We start from the raw sequence: 19,793 nt of genomic DNA on the forward strand, positions 1-19,793 counted from the left end.
AGACCATCTAACTCTTCGGTCCTCCAACTGGCCTCAAGACCTTTCCAGTTAGGCAGTCTTTATTAATAAAGGAACATATGAGCCAAATGCTTTTATTGCTTTACTAATCACCTTTATTGATATTTGCATGAAACCTGACTATTTTCTCAGTCCATCTGTTCCTGCTGCTCATTTATAATGTGAACTCTTAATTCTGTCTTGTTAGAACTGGCTCATATGGAGGTAATTATGTCAGCAAAAACAAAGGATCACGATTTCTAATGGAGAATGGGAAGCAGAAGCTACTAGATTTGCTATTAATGTCATTTCTAATAATCCTTAAATAGAACTGCTTGTACATACAGACCTTTTCAGGATGTATCGACTGCATTAAAAAGTCAAATAAATGTTATGTTAAACTAAAAAGCAAATCTTTTAAAGAAAGAGTAAAAATGTTATTTCTTCTAACCTTTCTTGAATGCAACCAGAGCAATAAGTAATGATTTAAGGTGTTTAGAAGACACCAAGCCAGTTTCACTACCTACGTATGCACTTCACAAGAGCCACAGACACATTAGACAACTCCTCATGCATGTACTTAAGATATAAATACAGTAACCAGAGCTCTTCACAGATATTGTCTCTGCAGATCTACAATAGAGCTTCTCACTGATGTTATTTATAAACTGACTGGGCACAAATGGAAGGTCCCATTCCTTTGGTGGCTGAATCCCATCTATTTAAATAAGACCAAAATGTGTGACCTAAACTATACCGCAAAACTTTTGCCAGCACATCTTTAAAAAGTACCAATTAGTAGCATGGGTAACCCAGTCTATACTCAACCCTCGGTCTCTACTGGCACAAAAACCTGCTTTAGCTCGTGAACTGATGGTGTTAAAAAGGAGGGAGCTAGTACAGCTGTTGGTTTTGCCCATCTGAATTGAAAACTAGACACTGTGTAATGAATTCTTTTGTGGTATAACTTAGGTGTACTCACATACACAACACACTTCAAATAGGTACAGCGAGGCCAACAGGGATCAGAGTAAAGATACTTGCATATTCAACTTCAAATCTAGTTGAATAGGTACAGTGAGGCCAATGAGGATCAGAGCCCACATCAACAAGGTAACATAAAAGGAGCACAAGGTTTGGATTTGCCTGAACTGTAATGATGAATGGCACATGAGAAAGCAAACCTGAAAGTCCTGACCACCTAAACCCAGACTATAGAATCACAGAATGGTTTGGGTTGGAAGGGACCTTAAAGATCATCCAGTTCCAACCCCCCTGCCACAGGCAGGGACACCTTCCACTAGACCACATTGCTCAAAGCCTCATCCAGCCTGGCCTTAAACACTGCCAGGGAGGGGGCAGCCACAACTCCCCTGGGCAACGTGTTCCAGTGTCTCACCACCCTCACAGGAAAGAATTTCTTCCTAATATCTAATCTAAATCTCCCCTCTTTCAGTTTAAAACCGTTACCCCCCGTCCTGTCACTACATGCTCTTGTAAAAAGCCCCTCTCCTGCTTTCCTGTAGCCCCTTCAGGTACTGGAAGGCTGCTAGAAGGTCTCCCCGGAGCCTTCTCTGCTCCAGGCTGAACAGCCCCAGCTCTCTCAGCCTGTCTTCAGAGGAGAGGTATCTCACCTTGAGATGGTCAAAACAGCATTGGCTGGAGAAAACAGAGTATTGGTTGTCCAGGTCTCATGCACTTCTGTTAATCAAGTTTCTGCCTCAACAGCAAGGTCGGAATTTCCTCTCTCTTGAAGCTGAATGGATCATATCGTGGCTCTGACCATAGGGCACAGCAGGAAATCCTTTCACCTATGTGCAGAATACATTGGCAAGAGAGTGCTTTTCCATACATTTGGTACCTTTTGTGGAAATGTTTAATTACATTAGCCAAGAAAGGAAAATTTTTGATAGGATAAACTATAGCTCCTCTATACCACCACAGGAATAGCTATCCTGTTAAAACCTTTGTAATGTAGACTATTGGTAATGTGCCTCATTGTGCCATGGTGAACCTAAGATTCAGCTTGCTTCACACATCCTAATCCATATGCCCAATTTTATTTTTTAAATAAATAAATATATTTGAGAAGGACCTGAAAATTCCCTGGGCTAACATCAGGCCTTTTCACAAATCTGTTAAATAAATTGTAGTTTATTTTTCATTGGGAAAATACAATGATACACCTGAGACATTCACTATTTCATGGGTAACTTTCATAAATTTCTAGTGTGAAACTCATTTCAATTTGCAAAGATAAATGCCTGATTTTTCCTCTTTGCTTAGTAGCAGTATGCAGGGTAATACAAGCTGGGAAAGTCGGCATTTTTCTTTGAGCAAATTCTACTCAGCAGGATTCAAATCCTTAACTGGAGAAAATCAGCATAATTTCTTGAACATTAGATGCTTAAGAAACACTGAGAGTCTCACCTTTCTAAGAAATTCCAAAAAATTAGACTTTTTTTTATTATTATGTTAGCCTGCAGGGAGTTAAATTTGATTAGGGTAATCAATATTGCTTGGAAATCGTGATATGCAATACCAAAGTAGCTCTTTCCTAGAAAACTGAGAATGGAATGAATGAACGAGGCATAGCCGCAATGCAGTGCTTCTTCCGACAGTGAGACCTGCAAACTTCCCTACCAGTTCTCTAAATAGCAGCTGTGATTTCTTTTTCTAATTACAATTCACTCTCTCTCCCCTCCTCCAACCCCAAACTAATTTTAACATAGCTTCTTGTTAATTAACTACGTTAATTGGTAATGCTTCTCGGCAAATTTAGCAGGTTTCCGCAAGCACTTGCTCTAATATCTATGTCTAAATGCATATTCATCCTCATAAAATTCATGAAAAATCCCTCCCTTCACTCTTTACAGACTTCTATTTCAAAAATCTACCTTCTTCTCTTACCTAAAGTCTGGCCGTGAAGTCCCAGAAAGTTCTGAGAAAACCACTACTGAATACACTCTAAGCCAAAAATTAAATAAGCACATCCCATGCTATAAAGTTCTGTTCCTCAGTATACTTTCTCCTGAGGTCTTTGGATACGTCATAGTTACTAATTCCTGAATTTATTAGGAAAAACAAAAATAACATGCAAGTGGAAACTAATTTCATCCAGCCCTGCAAATACATTATTAAGTGCTGCATCTTCTCCGAGATTTGGAATTTAATGAATTAAGGACTCAACGTCATCTGTAATGGCACAGAGCTCTGCTACATGCAGCCAAATTTAGCCACAACCATTACTGAGTCAATGGAAGCCACTGGGATTTAGCTTCATTGAAAACGTTGGTTTTAGTTAAGTACTCAAATACCGGTTTATCCAAGCACTAAGCTAACTACAGGTTTCAAAATGCTGGCTTTAATTATTTTAACTAATTTTTTAAACATTTACCTGTACATTACAGCAATGCAACAAAACTATGTCATGACGGTGATTTTTTTTTTTTAGCAGGATTTTAGAGAAGGAAATCTTGCATCAACTCCCCTTTGATTAGCCAGCATCTCCTACCCCAAACACTCAACACCTTGCGTTGAGAAAGTGCTATAGAGCAACTTTGCAAACGAATGCATAGACTGTATTGGAAATACTTGCAGTATGTTAGTGCATGACTTAATATTCAGGTTTTGTGATTTGAAGGAAGACAAAGAAACTACAGAAGCATCCCCTCCACCCTTGTCTTACCCTCCTTCCTCTTTCATGTTGCGTGCGATGTAGAGCAAGACAAAGGGTTTTTAGGGAGCTACTTTCTAGAAGAGTATATGCTTTCCTGCAATACTGTTTACTGCAGGAATGATTCTGCAGTACCTAGAAGTGGGTGACCTCCCCCAGAAGTGTGGAAACAACTCCACGCTGTGATTTCAGTTTGTGATCCGTACGAGCCATTCCCCCTTGCCTCATTGTTGCTCTTCTCGGTACAAGACTACTTCCAGTGCATATCTGCAATGAGGTTTGTTAAACAAGGCTCTTCAACAAGACTGGTGAGAAAAAAAAAAAGAGGACTTGGAAGCATTTGACAGTCATTCTACAATAAATTCTGCAGCCACATAATACTGCACCGGGTCCTGGGAAACAAGAGCTGCCAACCCAGCTAACGGTAAGTGAGTAAACAGTAGAGTGAAACTGCTGGAAAATGACTGCTAATAGGACTGGGAAAAAAAAGTGCCAACTGCATCTGTAACGGGAATCACATTCACAGCAACACGTCAGCCTGACCTGCAGCATAACAAGTAGTTCACAATTCCTAGAGTAATGAATAGCTCTAAAAGCTATAAATCTTTCAATCGTTCATTACAAAGTGACAACTGTTACCATGCCAGAAAGATGTCATCTTTAATTTGTCTCTGCACCTCTCTCTTATAAGACACTTAGGTCTTGATTTTAATGTATGTCTAAAAAATATACCATGTTTGCACTCTCTTTCCATTCAGTCTTTCAAAGGAGTTTTCATGATTTTTTTTGTACCCGTTTAAATTTTTCTTAGCAGAGTTCAGAATTACTACTGAAGTTTTCTCCCTCAAATCCAGCATGGATCCTTCTTTCAAAAGCTCTACAGAGCTGAGAGATCACAAGTTCCAAAAGAGAAAGGACTGAACTAGAATCAATACAAGAGGAAGAAACAACTGGGGAATAAAACCCACCCTGATTCAAGACTGTGTTCTGCAAAATCTTCGCAGCTCATCAGTCCAAAAACCCTGCCAAGCTTATTCAATCTGTTAAGATCCTAACCTACAACACTGGCAAGAGTACCCAAATACATTAGCAAACTAAAATTAAGTGTTAGTGAAAGTAACAAGTACACAGAAGAAGCTAACAGAATACACCCTCGATGCAAACACGAATAGCAGCCACGATTCACCAGAAATGTGTCACAACGGCGTGTGACTCCTACCAGACTTCCTGAACAATTTCAATGTACAGCCATTAAATACTCCATGCCATTTCATATTACAGAAAAGCTCTCCAGCTTTAGGTATGATGTTATATTAACTTCATAAACTTCAAAATACGTATTTCCACACTGGAGTTCCTCTGTGCCAAAATTCCAAGAAATATACCAGTCTTCAAAATTCATGTGGACCTTTCTCTAACAAACAGTCATACGAAACAATTTTTTGCATAAACAATATTTCATGCATTCAATTTTTGTTATTTTTGCTTTTAGCTACTTCCAAGAAGGCATAAATTCAATTCCTAACAGTAATAAGCAGAGCCTCCTGGGGTTCCACTTAAATCTTCCTAGCACGAAAAGTAGACAACGAAAGACAAGCCAGTGCATACAGCTATTCACATACTCAGTGAGATTCCTTGAATTTAACTATACGTGGTTAAGTATCTGCCACATAATACCACATCTTGGCTTGCAAAGAACATGCCAAGTAACCGCTACCCTGCATCTGATCTGTTTGCAGGAATACCGTAACTTGTACTCAATTAATTTGTACTGTGGCTAGGAAGGGTAACGGCAGCAGCAAAGGCAGGACTAGTAAAGCCTCCAACTCCATCTCTGTAGCAAGCCTGAGTCCTACTTCATTGGATAGTTTGTATGGAAACTGGACCTTCTTTCCCTGTCATTGTTACCCATCAGAGCTTGATAGAAACAAACGTGAAAAAACCAACAATACTACAAACATCTCTGGCTCTGAACAGCATGGTCAGCTACAGATTCGTAGTCAGCTCTGTCTGGTAACGGAGAAATGTTCTTCACAATTGTTTTTTATTTTTTGTAGAAATACTAAGAGGTGTTTACTTAAAAATGTATGTGGGCAGCTTAAGTACTAGAATCACACAGCAGCCACATTTGCAAAGCAGCAGCGTTGAAGAGAGGGCACCCTGCATACCGTCGATCCTGTAGGAACTTTCCTCAGATTGACAGAATTTGGCTTTCTCTTAAAAAAAAAATCAGCAATCTAAATATGTTGATGCATCTGGTAAACAGCTCACACGATGGCCATTAAAATCCATTGCTGGAATGCTACTAAAAATATTTCAATATAAACTTTTGATACATTTTATTTTCTAGAGCTTTATTTTGCCATGGTAGCATACACTACCATACTACTTAAGGAAATACAGCAAGGGATATTAAATATAGCAACATTGATCAGACAAAGTTTTGACTTTGAAAAAAGGATCATAAAACTGAAATATGTCAACATTACTTCGTTCTGATGGCCAGACTAGGGCCATAGAGCAAACTAACAAAGGGAAATTGCACTTACGTGCATCTAAATATAGGGGATATCAGACAATCAATAGTTATTTGCTTGCTATTTTTCTGTCTAAAGATTCATAACACAGTAATGGCTGCAAGCAAAAAATCATTGCACAGCTTCATAAACTTCCCTAAAAAAAATGGCATTTTGCATTTATGAGCAATACCTCAAGGCTGATGGTGATTCATCCTTAAACCCCCATTTAATCCACAAAAGAGGGGCTGTACAGGCCATGGTCATGCAAACCTCTCACAACCTGCGGACACAATGAGCCTCTGTCCTAACCAAGACAAAGCACGGAGCAGATGAAGGGAGGTTACTTCAACACCTACTCAAGTCCCTACTCTTTGTTGGTTGTAACACAATGGTGCTGAAAGCTGTGTGCAGAAGACCAAAGAGACGACCAGCAAATTCTTTACATACAGATCACTGAAAAGCTTCTAAAAGAGAAAGATGTTCGGATATCACAGGAAAATAATCTACAAGTTTGCATAGCTCACTTACCATGTTTCCACACCCTGTGCAGATAAAAAGATTAACTCATGATCTGGAAAATAATTGACTAGCATAGGGATGAATTTTGCTGACAACAGAAAATTGTTCACAATAATCAAAATCAAAAGTCTACTGTGAAAAATTGTAGCATTGCATAAATGCTAATAACTCCCACCTAAGTGAGGGAGTGATAAAATGGCAGCCGAAATGCAAAGGAAGGCAGATAGGTCTGAAGTTTAATGTATGTACTGACAGGTTCTTAGTTAGTCATTGCCACTCCAGAAAGAGATCTTGGATATGCGGAAAACAGCTCTATGAGAACTATAAGAAATACAAACGCTCAGCAGACAACACAAAAGAATACAGCATGTTAAGACATTAATAAAGAATAGTGTAGCCAGCCGGTCTAGGGAAGTGATCGTCCCTCTCTGCTCGGCACTGGTGAGGCCGCACCTTGAATCCTGTGTCCAGTTCTGGGCCCCCACTTCAAGAAAGATGTTGAGGTGTTGGAGCGAGTCCAGAGGAGGGCGACCAAGCTGGTGAAGGGTCTGGAGGGTCTGACTTATGAGGAACGGCTGAGGGAGCTGGGGTTGTTTAGCCTGGAGAAGAGGAGGCTCAGAGGTGACCTTATTGCAGTCTACAACTACCTGAAGGGAGGTTGTAGTGAAGTGGGAGTCGGCCTCTTCTCCCAGGCAACTAGCGACAGGACAAGAGGACACAGCCTCAAGCTTCGCCAGGGGAGGTTCAGGTTGGACATTAGGAAGAATTTCTTTTCAGAAAGGGTCATTAGACATTGGAATGGGCTGCCCAGGGAGGTGGTGGAGTCACCATCTGTGGATGTGTTTAAGAAAAGAGTGGACATGGCACTTAGTGCCATGGTCTAGTTGACAGGGTGGTGTCAGGGCAACGGTTGGACTCGATGATCCCTGAGGTCTCTTCCAACCTGGTTGATTCTGTAATGGGATTGAAAATAAAGGAGAAAACACTAGTGTGCTACTGTATAGAAATCCATGGTGTGCCCCTATCTCAGGCACTGCAGGCAAAGCAATCTCAAGGAGAGCAGAACAAGAAAAAAATGGGATGACAAAAAAAAAGATGAAATATGGCACTCTTAACATGCGAAAAAACTAGTATTTTGATTCTACAGCTGGTAAAATAGGATACGATACAGACGTATAAAATCACATATTATAAAATAAAGATGACAAAAGAGCAATTCTTTCACAGTTCCACATGACACAACTGGGACATGAATGAAGTTATTGAGTGACGAAGGTAAAGCAAACCCTAGAAAATACATTTCAGACAGCAGAGCTGAACTGTGGGACTCCACCACCACCGGTTACTATAGGGGCCAAGAGCATAGGGGCTCAAAAAGAGAGAAGGCTAATTTATGTAGCATAACACCATTACACAGAGTCACAGAATGGTTGGGGCTGGAAAGGACCTCTGGAGATCATCTAGTCCAACCCCCTGCCAAAGTAGGGTCACCTAGAGCACATTGCACAGGGCAGGTTTTGAATATCTCCAGAGAAGGAGACTCCACAACCACCTTGGGCAGCCTGTTCCAGTGCTCTGTCACCCTCAAAGTAAAGAAGTTTTTCCTCATTAGCAGCTCTTAAGTTCATTGTAGCTGCAGATGAAAAAGTCCTGAACCTGCTTGTTCCCAGAAGCTGGGAATGAAACCCCCCGACGTATATACGGGAAGGGAAGGATCACCTTGTATTGTCCCTGCTCCTTATACTCCCTTCTGAGCCACCAGCTGGGGTAAGAAGACAACTCATGGGGCAGATAAATCTGTGTCCTCTGCCTGCATAGCTGCTCTCATTGGTTACATGGGCAGGTGAACAAATGTCTGCTGAAGGGCCCAACTGCTCAGAAGGTGAACTAGTGCATCCCAAGGGGAACAAAATTTAACTGGAAAACTGAAAGGACACGTTACACAAACCCCCATCCTCCTCCTCCCTCCTTTTGTCTGCAAAGGAGAGTCTGAGTTTTGATTTACTTAGTTACTGCACAGTTCCTCCTAGTTTAAGTACTCAAGTGCTGTGTGATCCTTTTACTTTCCTATTCAATTTACTGAACTTTAGATATCACAGATATATTTTCCTACTCCTGGAGAACTTCAGACCGTCACTTCTTCTTTCCCAACAGAATATTTAAGGGCAGAAATATAGTTTATGATATCGAATTGTCGAATGCTTACAATCTGTTTCTGTGTAAAGGGGATCATTTTTCCATGCAATATTAAATGAGTAATATAACAAATAGCAAGGGCTGGATAAATAGTCTCCTCTCCCAATTTAAAATCTGCAGCATTTTACACCAATGTAATTTTAACTGAAAGGAAAATCTAAGTGGTCATTCATCACTGGGAAGTGATGCTGTTATTAGTCTCCTAGTCTTAACAGCTGAAGCCTGTGAGAGACCATCACTGTTCCCAACAAGTTAAAAATACTTTTTTTTCAGTACTGATATAAAATTCTGGTGCTGTGTACTTCCACTGTGACAACTTCCAAGAAAATTTTAAACCTGTGATACACAGTAACACAGATACCTTACACACTGTTAACTTCTGTTGACACTTTACCTTTTCGCCTCTTTAGTAATATTTTAATTACAGGGGCTGATTTTCAAGTATCATTTTTCAAATCTTAGAGTACTGCTAATGCCTAATAAGTCTGCAAACATGCTTCTAAAGAAGACTTTGGGGTTTGTTTCTTCTGTTGCAGATGAGCTTAGATGCTTAAACAATTTGTACGTAATTTGTAGGTAACTACTTCAGAGAGATGACAATTAAAAGACAGTTACTTGGAGATGCTCAAATTCCCATTTTTTTCCTTCTTTTTTTTTGTAATCAATGTGCAAATTTACGAATTTAAAACCAGAAGAGAATTAGAGAGAATGGTACATGTATAAATAAAACAGGCAGTGTGGTTATGCTCCCCTTTTTAATAAATAAATAAATTGGTTATGCTCCCCTTTAAAATAAATAAATGCCTTTAAAATGCATCATTATAATTTGTCTACAGTTTTGTCAGCATTGTAATGGAAATATATCTTCTGAGGGGATCTGAATGTCACAAGGAAAGCAGACATTGGCGTAGCTAGAGGAGAAATAAGGACAAGGGCATAGTGCTAGGCAGGGAAAAAAGGCAAGAAGCTTGATACAACAAAGGTGATGGACACTGCCTAAAAAGCTAGAAACAAAGAGACTATGAAAAAATCAAAGTATACGTAGAATAGTCTGTTTCAAATTACAAGAGGAGAAAAACCTTTTAAGGCCAAGAAAATACAAATTATAGAGCAGTAAAATGAAAAGCACGAACCTCAGAGGCACACCTAAGGCCTCTCACCTGATGATTCAAGTTGACATCATCTTTGAAAGCCCAAGTTCACTACGAAAAAATTCCAGTAAGTGTTTAAAAGAGTGAAATCTGAAATATTTCCATCCAGTACCATAGCAAACTTACTTCTATTCATAAAAATCACTCTACCATTCAACTCATCCAATACCACTTTATTTATATGGTAAGAATAAGGTCAATCAACCTGCAACGTGGATAAGAAAAAGACCTTTTTTAAGTATATGTTATCCATTACTACAACAATTCTGAGCATAGTTTCCGACTTGAACAGTTACTTGTTTCAATGCTGTTCATCATACAATTTCAGAGTACATTTTATCAGCAGTCTTTAATAAGAGAACATCAATCAAGATGCAAACTTCATTGTAACCACTATTAATTATGTATTAAAGGACTAGAGGAAGAGGCACTCAGGTATACCAACAAGAGGAAAGTAATGTCTCTCAGAAGACTTAAAAAGCCTGTAAAAGTCTATAATAAAATTGATTACTTCAAAAGTTTTTATATTACTAAAAGATTTTAAACCACAAGCCTTAAAGTTTTATGCATACATTTGATGGCAGAAGATTCAATGTAGTTGCAAACTCTCAGGGTTTTATACTCTCTTAAATGCAAAACAGCCAGCTACGCAGAGAGTGCTCTGAAGTATTACTGCCTAACATCTACGTCCTAGCAAGGAACGAGAAGGCCTCTTATATGTGATTATCATAAGTAATGAGCTGAAAAAGAAGAAAAAAAAAATAGGCTGTCAAATCACCCCCAGCTGTAGTTTTATCACACTGCATATTCTGAGTTAGCAGAAGGATCAAGTCAGTCCGCAGTTAGGAGGATGAAGAAAAGCCCTGATGTAGAAGAAAAGAATGATTGATTGACTGATTGATTGATTGATTGGAGTTTATGCTATTCAGAAAAGAGGCGTTCATAAGTAATGTCCATGCCAGTAGGAAAATGCTGAAGTGCAAATTCTCCATTTCAAAAGAGCCGTAAAGAGGCACATTTCAGAAGTCAAATCTTATCTCAAGAGAGACTGTACACAGAGACATTTTAAACAGTCACGCAGAGAGCAGAGCTTTCCACAGCAACCAAATCGTGCCTATTAATGAAGAAATCCTCAAAATCCCAAACATTATTTGAAAAGCACTATAGTTTTCAGAACAATCAAGCTATAGCTTGTAGTCTTTTTAGGGTCGATATTTATATGTCACTTCTGAATTTCACAAACCACAATTTCAGAGAAAAATGTGGTATTGTCAGTATAGTTCAGAGCAACTCCAAAATTATAAGAATAAGCAAGTTTCACACATTTTCTGCATAGTACTTTTCAACAGTATAACACTGAAATAATTTTAAATGTTAATTAAGAAAAGAATCTAAAGACATCTTATTGCCTAGATCCAGGAACATCATTCACTACACGAGCTGATGGCTAAGCCATCTTAACATGTGACATCAAAGGTGAAATCCTTGCTGTCACTCAACTGAAAATCAAACCCTTACCAACTAAAATAAACCCAGCATTTCATATCTGAGAAAAATCAAACTACACCATGGGATGGATGACATGTTCCAGTACATGGGAACATTCAACACCTGAGGAAGCACTTACAAATACATTGTCCAATATTCAGAAAGAAATTAAAATGGTTTTAAGAAAATAAATCTGATTTTTTATTTATATGAAGGGTGATGGACCGAAAGCTCAGCAGACTGTTAGTTGTTGTATTTTTGCTAACATAATTAAAAAAAGGAGCAGCAGAGTAAAGTTCCCCTTTGCCAGAGCTACAGTCGAGTGTCTCCCAAGAGTAAAAACATTCAGTAATTAAGAGGGTCTAATCAGCTCCCAGGGCCCACCTCACCATTTCATTTTCTTAAGACTGCCAATAAAGATGCCAATTACAGCTAAATATAACAGAACAAGATATGCTCTTGTGAAGTACAAAAGAAGATCACAGTTGATTTCAAATTGGTCATCAAATAGCTAATAAATCGTAAAGGGCTTTCATCACTTTGATTTTGAATACAGAAGAGTAAACTGCATACAAAAGCTTTCGGAGCCGGTCTACCACAACTCAGCCAACTCTGCAAAGTTCGGAAATGTGATAAGTACATCATGCATTCAAAGAAGCAAATAATATTTTAAAAGACACGTATACTAAATTTCTTAATTCTCCTCAGAATATCAATAGTGGAATCACTAACCCATACGATCCTAAACAAAATTGTGAAAATTGGAATGAGATAACCACAGCATTTCACTTTGTCTTCTCCAATCAGCCTGTTCTGTTCTGAAAAAAATAAAAAACCCCACATCTTACTTGCTCTACTTATTGCCAAAAATAATCTCTCTTTACACACTGGGCAATTAAATATTGAAAAGAGAAGGTACTGACACTATTAGAGCTTCACCCCCCCGGCTGAGTAGCTGTACAAGTAATGTGCAGAGCCTGCAACTTTGCTTTTACAGAAGGAAGTCGTATACCCCTTAAGGCTGCCACAGCACAGCTGCTAATTTTGAACACCTCTCTTACAACTGGATCAGTAAACTCCAAGTGGGGATGAATAAATAAGGTAGGTGGTGGATTTTAAAAGGCAAGTGAAACAAAAATAGAAGGATCTTTTTATAGTAAGAAAAGTCTGGGGGAGATCTCACCACCTCTTTTCACTGCTGAAAAATGTTATTTGCTTTTTAATTAAAGATTTTCAGTTTCTTTTTGTGGCCCAATTTCCTCTGAGCACCAGCACGTCTGTGGAGATGAAAAATGCACAGAGTAATGAATTTTAGATTTGGAAGAAGTCAGCTCTAGAAATAAAAAAGGCTTCCACACGTAGCCAAGATTTGAAGGTGAAGTGATTTAATGGCTGACTCGACTCATTATAATTATCATTATTCATGTTGTGGTGCCACCCAGAGGCTCTGTGTTAGGCACCGTACTAATAATATACTTTCAACAATAAATCTGTTTGCAAAACTATGCAAGGATTTACGAGACCAGGAAGACTTTAAGCAAGAGGAAAAGCAGATGTGTGGCAAGAAGATGGGAAATGAAGCTGCAGTAGACAACTACACCAACACATTAGCCAATATGGCTTTTCTTGTTTAAACAGGAAAGTAAACTCTTCTAGGGAACATAATCTGACATAGGTCACTGTCCCAGGGAGCAAGGGAGAGAGGGCACCAAGAGTGACGCATCCCTGAAATGCTGCAGCAAGGCACCCACAATAGTATAGGATGAACCAATCTCTTACTTCTGTGTTGTGGATCTTAATATTTAAATAGGTATGGAAGAAAAAACACAGAAAGAAGGAAATACAGTATACACCAGCAGGTTGAGAAAAGGTGGGAAGTTCAAGGATGAGTAGTTAGGAGCATGAGGAAAAAAAAAAAAAAAAACAACAGGGAGGGCATGATGAAAGCTACTTGGAGCAAGTGAGGTTGCTTTAGTACAAATGTGAAAGGCTGGTATTAAACTGTCAGTCACAAACGTGAACGGTTTATAACGAGTCAAAACAAAAGAAAGCTGTATGATAATGCTGGGGTAATTGCAAATGGCAATTTGGGCAAAAGGTAATTCGGTGCTTCAAGTCAAAATCTTTAGACTTTTAATTTGTTTTAGATTATTCCTTGCCAAGTGACTATGCTAGGCTTTCTTCACAGCAAATTTAGCAAAACTCTTTGCTGCCAATAACCTTTCCTATCCAAGAAAACCCACTCTTTACATAACTCTCTAAATTAATAATTAAAAATAATTAGACATGAATTCTGATTAAACATACCCAAACAAGATACATGCATCAGAGTAGCAGGATGGGGCATAGCTCAAAAATGTGTGTAGAGGAGGGGGAGGTGTCAAGTTATTGTCAGCAAGAAGTGGTTTTTATGATGTCTCAAATTCTCTAGGTCACATCCTTCAGTATGTCAATCACGGAGCTCATGTAATCTTCTCACCAAAATTTAGCTGTGATACAACTGACATGCAACTCAATTTCGTTAAATTGACAGAAATCTGACCTTAATTGCAACAAAACAGTCAGTAACTTGCTATGATGCCGTGGCTATGTTCTTAGGAGCTCTGCAAGGTTTACTTATGTTTAGTAGTTATCCTTGAACTCTCTTCAAAATATACAGACATCTATGATGTAAACAACGAGAATTAAGTTGGTTTAACTTTTGTGGCAATCAGATCCAACCAAAGGAAACAATAATTACACTAAAATATTTCTAATTATTACATGAAAAAGCATGCTATTTCACAAGTACCTTGGGGCTCACTTGCAGGACAGTAAAGCAAAATATTCTATATTTGCCATGAGAACCTAAACTCATCAGTACTGTTATTAATGCATATTTTCTGCTTCATTTCCTTTGAATTTATTGTTGCTCATTACTTGCAAGGTTTTTTCAGTCCATACTTGTGCAATCAGAAGGCTATCAAGTACCAAAAATCTCTAGGAGAACATTTAACCAGACCATCCTCTATGTTTATTAAAGACATGCGTCCATTTATATTCTCAATGGCACAGCACCACCAGTTAAATAAAACATAACTGCAGTCAGTAATTCCCAATCAGCCCTGTAAGGATACAAGGTCAATTATTTCATCCTTGTAATTTAAAGGCTGGAAACAGCATACCAAATAACTAACAGCCTAACAACAGACAGGCTGTTTTCATTACACTTCATATCAATAACAGTTGTCAAAATGAAAAGAATTGCATTCAAGCTTCATTTGCTTCCTACAACCCATTAGTTAATGTGTAAGTTTCTGTTTTGATAGGCGAGGGAAGCCGTTATAGTCTCATAAATGTAAAAATAAAAGATCTAATTTATTCACTCATCAACAATGGAGGATACAGCTTGACAAGTTTATATGCCTGAACACACACCCACCAATTAAAATGGTGAGGATGAATGATCACATAAATTTCTGGTGTACCACATATGGCAACCTTGTGAGACTGTCATGAAAATTAGAAGATCTTGATCCTGAAGAAGACATCTGCTCCACCTCCTTTTCCTACAAGAGGATCTTGTTAGACCTAATCATTCTTGAGACATTTCTGTCTAGTTGGATCTCAGAAGCTTCCATGATAAAGCCACCACGGCCTCCCTAGACAATCTCCTCCATAACTTTGCAATAACTTACTATTTTTTTCAAGTACTCTGTATAAATCTCTTTTCCTGTAACTTTATTTCAAGTTTTGCTTTAACCAGAAACACAGTAGAGGTGGTGTGGTTTAACCCCAGTAGGCAGTTAAGCCCCACACAGCTGCTCACTCACTCCCCCCTGGTGGGACGAGGGAGAGAATCGGAAGGGTAAAAGTGAGAAAACCCATGGGTTGAGATAGAGACAGCTTAATAGGTAAAGCAAAAGCTGCGCACATAAGCAGAGCAAAATAAGGAATTCATTCACTACTCCCCAGCAGGCAGGTGCTCAGCCATCTCCAGGACAGCAGGGCTCCATCACACATAATGGTTACTTGGGAAGACAAACACCATCACTCCAAACATTCCCCCTTCCTCTTTCTTCCTCCAGCTTTTATTGCTGTGCACAGTGTTACATGGTATGGGATACCCCTTTGGTCAGTTGGGGTCAGCTGTCCCAGCTGTGTCCCCTCCCAACTCCTTGTCCACTCCCAGTCTACTTGCTGTCAGGGCAGTGTGAGGAACAGAAAAGGTCTTGACTCTGTGTCAGCACTGCTTAGCCATAAGTATAACATCCCTGTGTTATCAACAGTATTTTCATCACAAACCCAACTCACACCACCATACAAGCTACTATGAAGAAAATTAACCTTACCTCAGTCAAAATCAGTACAAGACGTAACATACTAGAGGGCTCTTACGTACCTCCTGGTCTTCTGTCAAGTTAAATAACCCCAATTCTCTCATTCCTCTCTCAGATCATGCTTTGTAGACATCTAATCATAACCATGATTATACTCTGATTTCTCTGTAATTAGCCTGTACCCTACTGGAAAGGCACACTGGAGAACTAACAAAGTGCTCCCATCTAAACTTAGTATTTTGTCCTTGTTGCTATAAGAATTCTCACATTTCTCAGTCCAGTTTTTCAAGCAATTTTGAATTTGAATTCTGTATTCTGACACATTTTCAATCTCTCTCAGCTTCCTTGCATGTGCAAATTTAATACAAATGTCTTCTAGTCCGCCACCTGGGTTGGTAACGAAAACAGCCTTTGCTGAGCTCCAGTCAACATATCCTTCCAGTCTCACAACGAACCTCTCATAACTGTTCTCTATAGGTGGTTTTCCGACGAGTTCTGCATTCACCATACAGCCAAGTAATCTTAAACCATGTTTCTTCAGCTTAAAGTGTCATGAGAAGGAATGTCAAAAACCTTACTAAACCCCCCAAAATACATTATCTACTGATTCTTCTCTCTCTGTAAGGCTTGCCACTTCCTCCTGAAAAATTAGACATTTCTTGTTGACTACTTCCTGCTCATTGATCTTTATCCACTTGTTTTGAGAGTATTAATGCCTTTGATTATTTGTTTTTAATTCAAAAGGTTAACAATGGTTTTGCTCTGTATAATAGTTCCAAATGATGTAGTGGATATACCAATATATCCAAACCTGTATTACTATCAGTTTAATGAGCAGCACGCATAAAAAATTCACTAGAAGTGCCAAACAACAATTCCAGGAAAATTTAGCTGTTCTAAAGAGCAGAAAAATGACACACATTATATTCTTTACAACCCAATCATGGGAAATAGGTTGTTGACCACTTTAAAGTATGAGTGCAGTGCTGACCCTTGGTGGACTTCAGGTTTATGCCTCCTTTTGTGCAGTGCATTATGGCTCTGCTATATGAGACACTTTCAAAAACATAGTAAGAAATGGATTTGTGGGAACATTGAGATTTTTGTGAGTCAATGTTTCTTGTCTGCCAATGACTGCAGATCAAACCTGCTGACTGTACAATTAACAGCCTACTTTTCCAACTATGTACCCCCACAAAAATTCAAGTTGATATAGCTGTCATGAAGAATGAACACGATACACCATACCTGAATAAAGTACTATACAAAAAGACACAGATTTATATTTTCTAAACAAACAATAGCAAATTACAGCTACTTTATATCAAAGTAAATATGTACCAGGACAGCTGCTAAGTATTCTTGAAATACTATTTCTTTTTAATGCTGTATCTTAATCAAATTCTTAGTAAAAAGTACCAAATGTCTTTTAGCTGGTAGGTTTGAAACAGAAAATCAAAGAGAACAAGCAGCAGGAGCATAGCAAACAGGTAGCCATATCCTAGTTCAAAAACTGGAATTCCCTAGGCCTCATTATAGGAAAAATTTAAGTGCAGCTCTACATTCACTGTAGAGCAAAATTCACGTGAGAATATTAAGGAGAAATTGGGAATGTTATTGCAGAATTATTTAAGAACCTCCTTCTTCCTGCCTGTACACACATCATCTCTATGAGCAGAGTTTTATGAACGTGCAGGGATTTTAGAAAGTGCAGAGATTTTAGAAACTGCAAACCCCTTCCTGAGACAGAAACTCAGATGAAAGCGAGAAGAAAGTAAAACATTTCATCCTGCTTTTGTAAAATACAACTCACACTTCTAAGAACTGAGCAAAGAGGAATTCTTATAGTTTCACATCACGAGCACAGGCCTCCTATAACACAGCTCACTCAGCGGAGCTTGCAAACCCAAAAGGCAGGGAAACTTTGGCTTTTTGTTAGTGAATACTGAGCAGCGTGCTAAGAAAGCCTGTCTTCAGGGCAAGAGATTTTGATGGAAGGATGTTCAGCACCACGCTGCCCACTGCACAGGCAGGTCCGACGAAGTCTATGAAAAGCAGTGAGTATTTGTCTCCAACGAGTTGAGTTTTTTTCCATACTTATTCCAGAGTGCTCAAGAGGACAGTAGTCTTCTATAGCATAGTCTTCTTAACACCTCCTTGCAACAGTAAAAATTTATAAAAAATTTGAGTAAAATGCCACAGAGATCAGTACGTTTCGCTGTAGTCATAAGAAAATGCCAAATACATTGACTGGAATCTCAGAGGTTAAAACTTCATCAAGGAAACTTGACACTTCTGATATAAAATTTCACAGGTTAAACATAATGACCCATCTTGAGACATCTTTCTTTCTGCTCCCAATTCTTTCCGTTACCCAAAGCAAAAATTGCAGCAAAATAGAAGTAACATTAGTTTAACATACTGCATTAAAAATCCAACACCAATCCCTCCTTGCATAAGCAAGAAATTAAAATAATTTTATCACCCGATACTTGGTTAGGACAACCTGTGATAGTGATTTTATATGCGATGGCGGTATCGCGTCAGGATGGGTGGGAAGAAAAACTTTACTGATAAACAGTCATATTTTTCTTTAAATGTTTTGTGATGAAAGAAAGCAGGCCCAAGGAAAATAAATTATATTCCATCTGTTTAAAAGCATACGGTTATTATCCTACTGTAACAAATCTTGTTCAGATCCAAAAAATTATACACTTTAGTACTTCTCTCTGTGCTATAAAAATTAGTTCCAGGGGAAAAACAACTGACACAAAGTAATTTTATAACAGTGTGACATTTATAAAAAATTAATGTTTCTGCTAATTGATTGGCTGGGGGAAAATATGGAGACAATCCAGCTAAGATTCAGTTTGATGACAATGCTTGCAGAGAAAAAAGGCAAAAATCCCTGTGCATCTGGCTCAGACTTGCTCATGTGTACAAGGTTTCATAATAAAACAAGGTTTATTCAATCAATCTCACAGTCTCCATATTCATTTGTCCCCTTGCAGTCATTTTTTAAAATCCTTTTTATTAAAATTTCAACCAAATTTTACAAAATTGAGTAGAGGTCTTAAAAGTATAATGTTCCAAACAGCTTCTTGAAAAATGAATGCTAAAGAACAGAGGAACTCCACCATTTCTCCCACTAAGCTAAAGGCAAGAAGAAAGTAGCCATCTTCTAGCTACTAAATCCAACACTCTTTATGCTGTTAGCAAGACAAGATTTGCTTTAGTTTTCAACTACCCCACTCCATCCCTGCCTACCAAGAAAAAAAGAAATCAATCTCTCTACATCTCTGAAATGTCACTTCCCGTCCTTGGTCAAATCTGGTTGACATGTTTCCAAAACAAGGTAACTATGTTAACATAAAAAAAAGTTTAAAATATCTCTTAGTTCACTCTTTCATCCTTCTTTTTTCTTTTTCTCTTTTTTAATTTAATCTCATCAAACTCAATAGCAGACCACGCTTCCTTTCTCGTCATGGCTGTGGTGATTGTGAACGAATGACAAAAATGTACATAATGAAAATGTGGGGTTAGAGTCTACTGTAGACAGGAGAGGAACAAGATTCAGGGAGAGATTTAGCAAGGTTAAAGGAGGATATAGGCAGGGAAAAATGCATGTCCATGTCTTTTCTCTTCTCCTCCCCTTTTCTTCGTGCCCAATAAAGGGGAAAGCGTGAAGTATCCCTCAGATCCCTATCAGAATAGTTTATCTGGGTGAATAATAGCAAGTCATGAACTTGAGAGGGAAAAACTGGCCAAAAAAGTTGGCTTACATTTGTGTCTACAGAATTTAAATAAAATATACACTGCATTTTCATAGAATCGTTTTGGTTCGAAAAGACCTTTAAGATCATGAAGTCCAACCAGTAACCTAACACTGCCAAGTCCACCACTAAACCATGTCCCTAAGCACCACATA

At 38.5% G+C, this 19,793-nt stretch overlaps 1 protein-coding gene across 3 annotated transcripts in view; it reads right to left on the bottom strand.

Moving 5' to 3' along the window:
* The window catches only part of TRAPPC9 (trafficking protein particle complex subunit 9), a 525,994-nt gene that overhangs the window by 200,101 nt on the left and 306,100 nt on the right, over positions 1–19,793 (bottom strand). The window lies entirely within an intron of this gene.

This window comes from Nyctibius grandis, chromosome 3, assembly GCF_013368605.1.
Source record: "Nyctibius grandis isolate bNycGra1 chromosome 3, bNycGra1.pri, whole genome shotgun sequence".
Classification (NCBI taxonomy): Eukaryota; Metazoa; Chordata; class Aves; order Nyctibiiformes; family Nyctibiidae; genus Nyctibius; species Nyctibius grandis.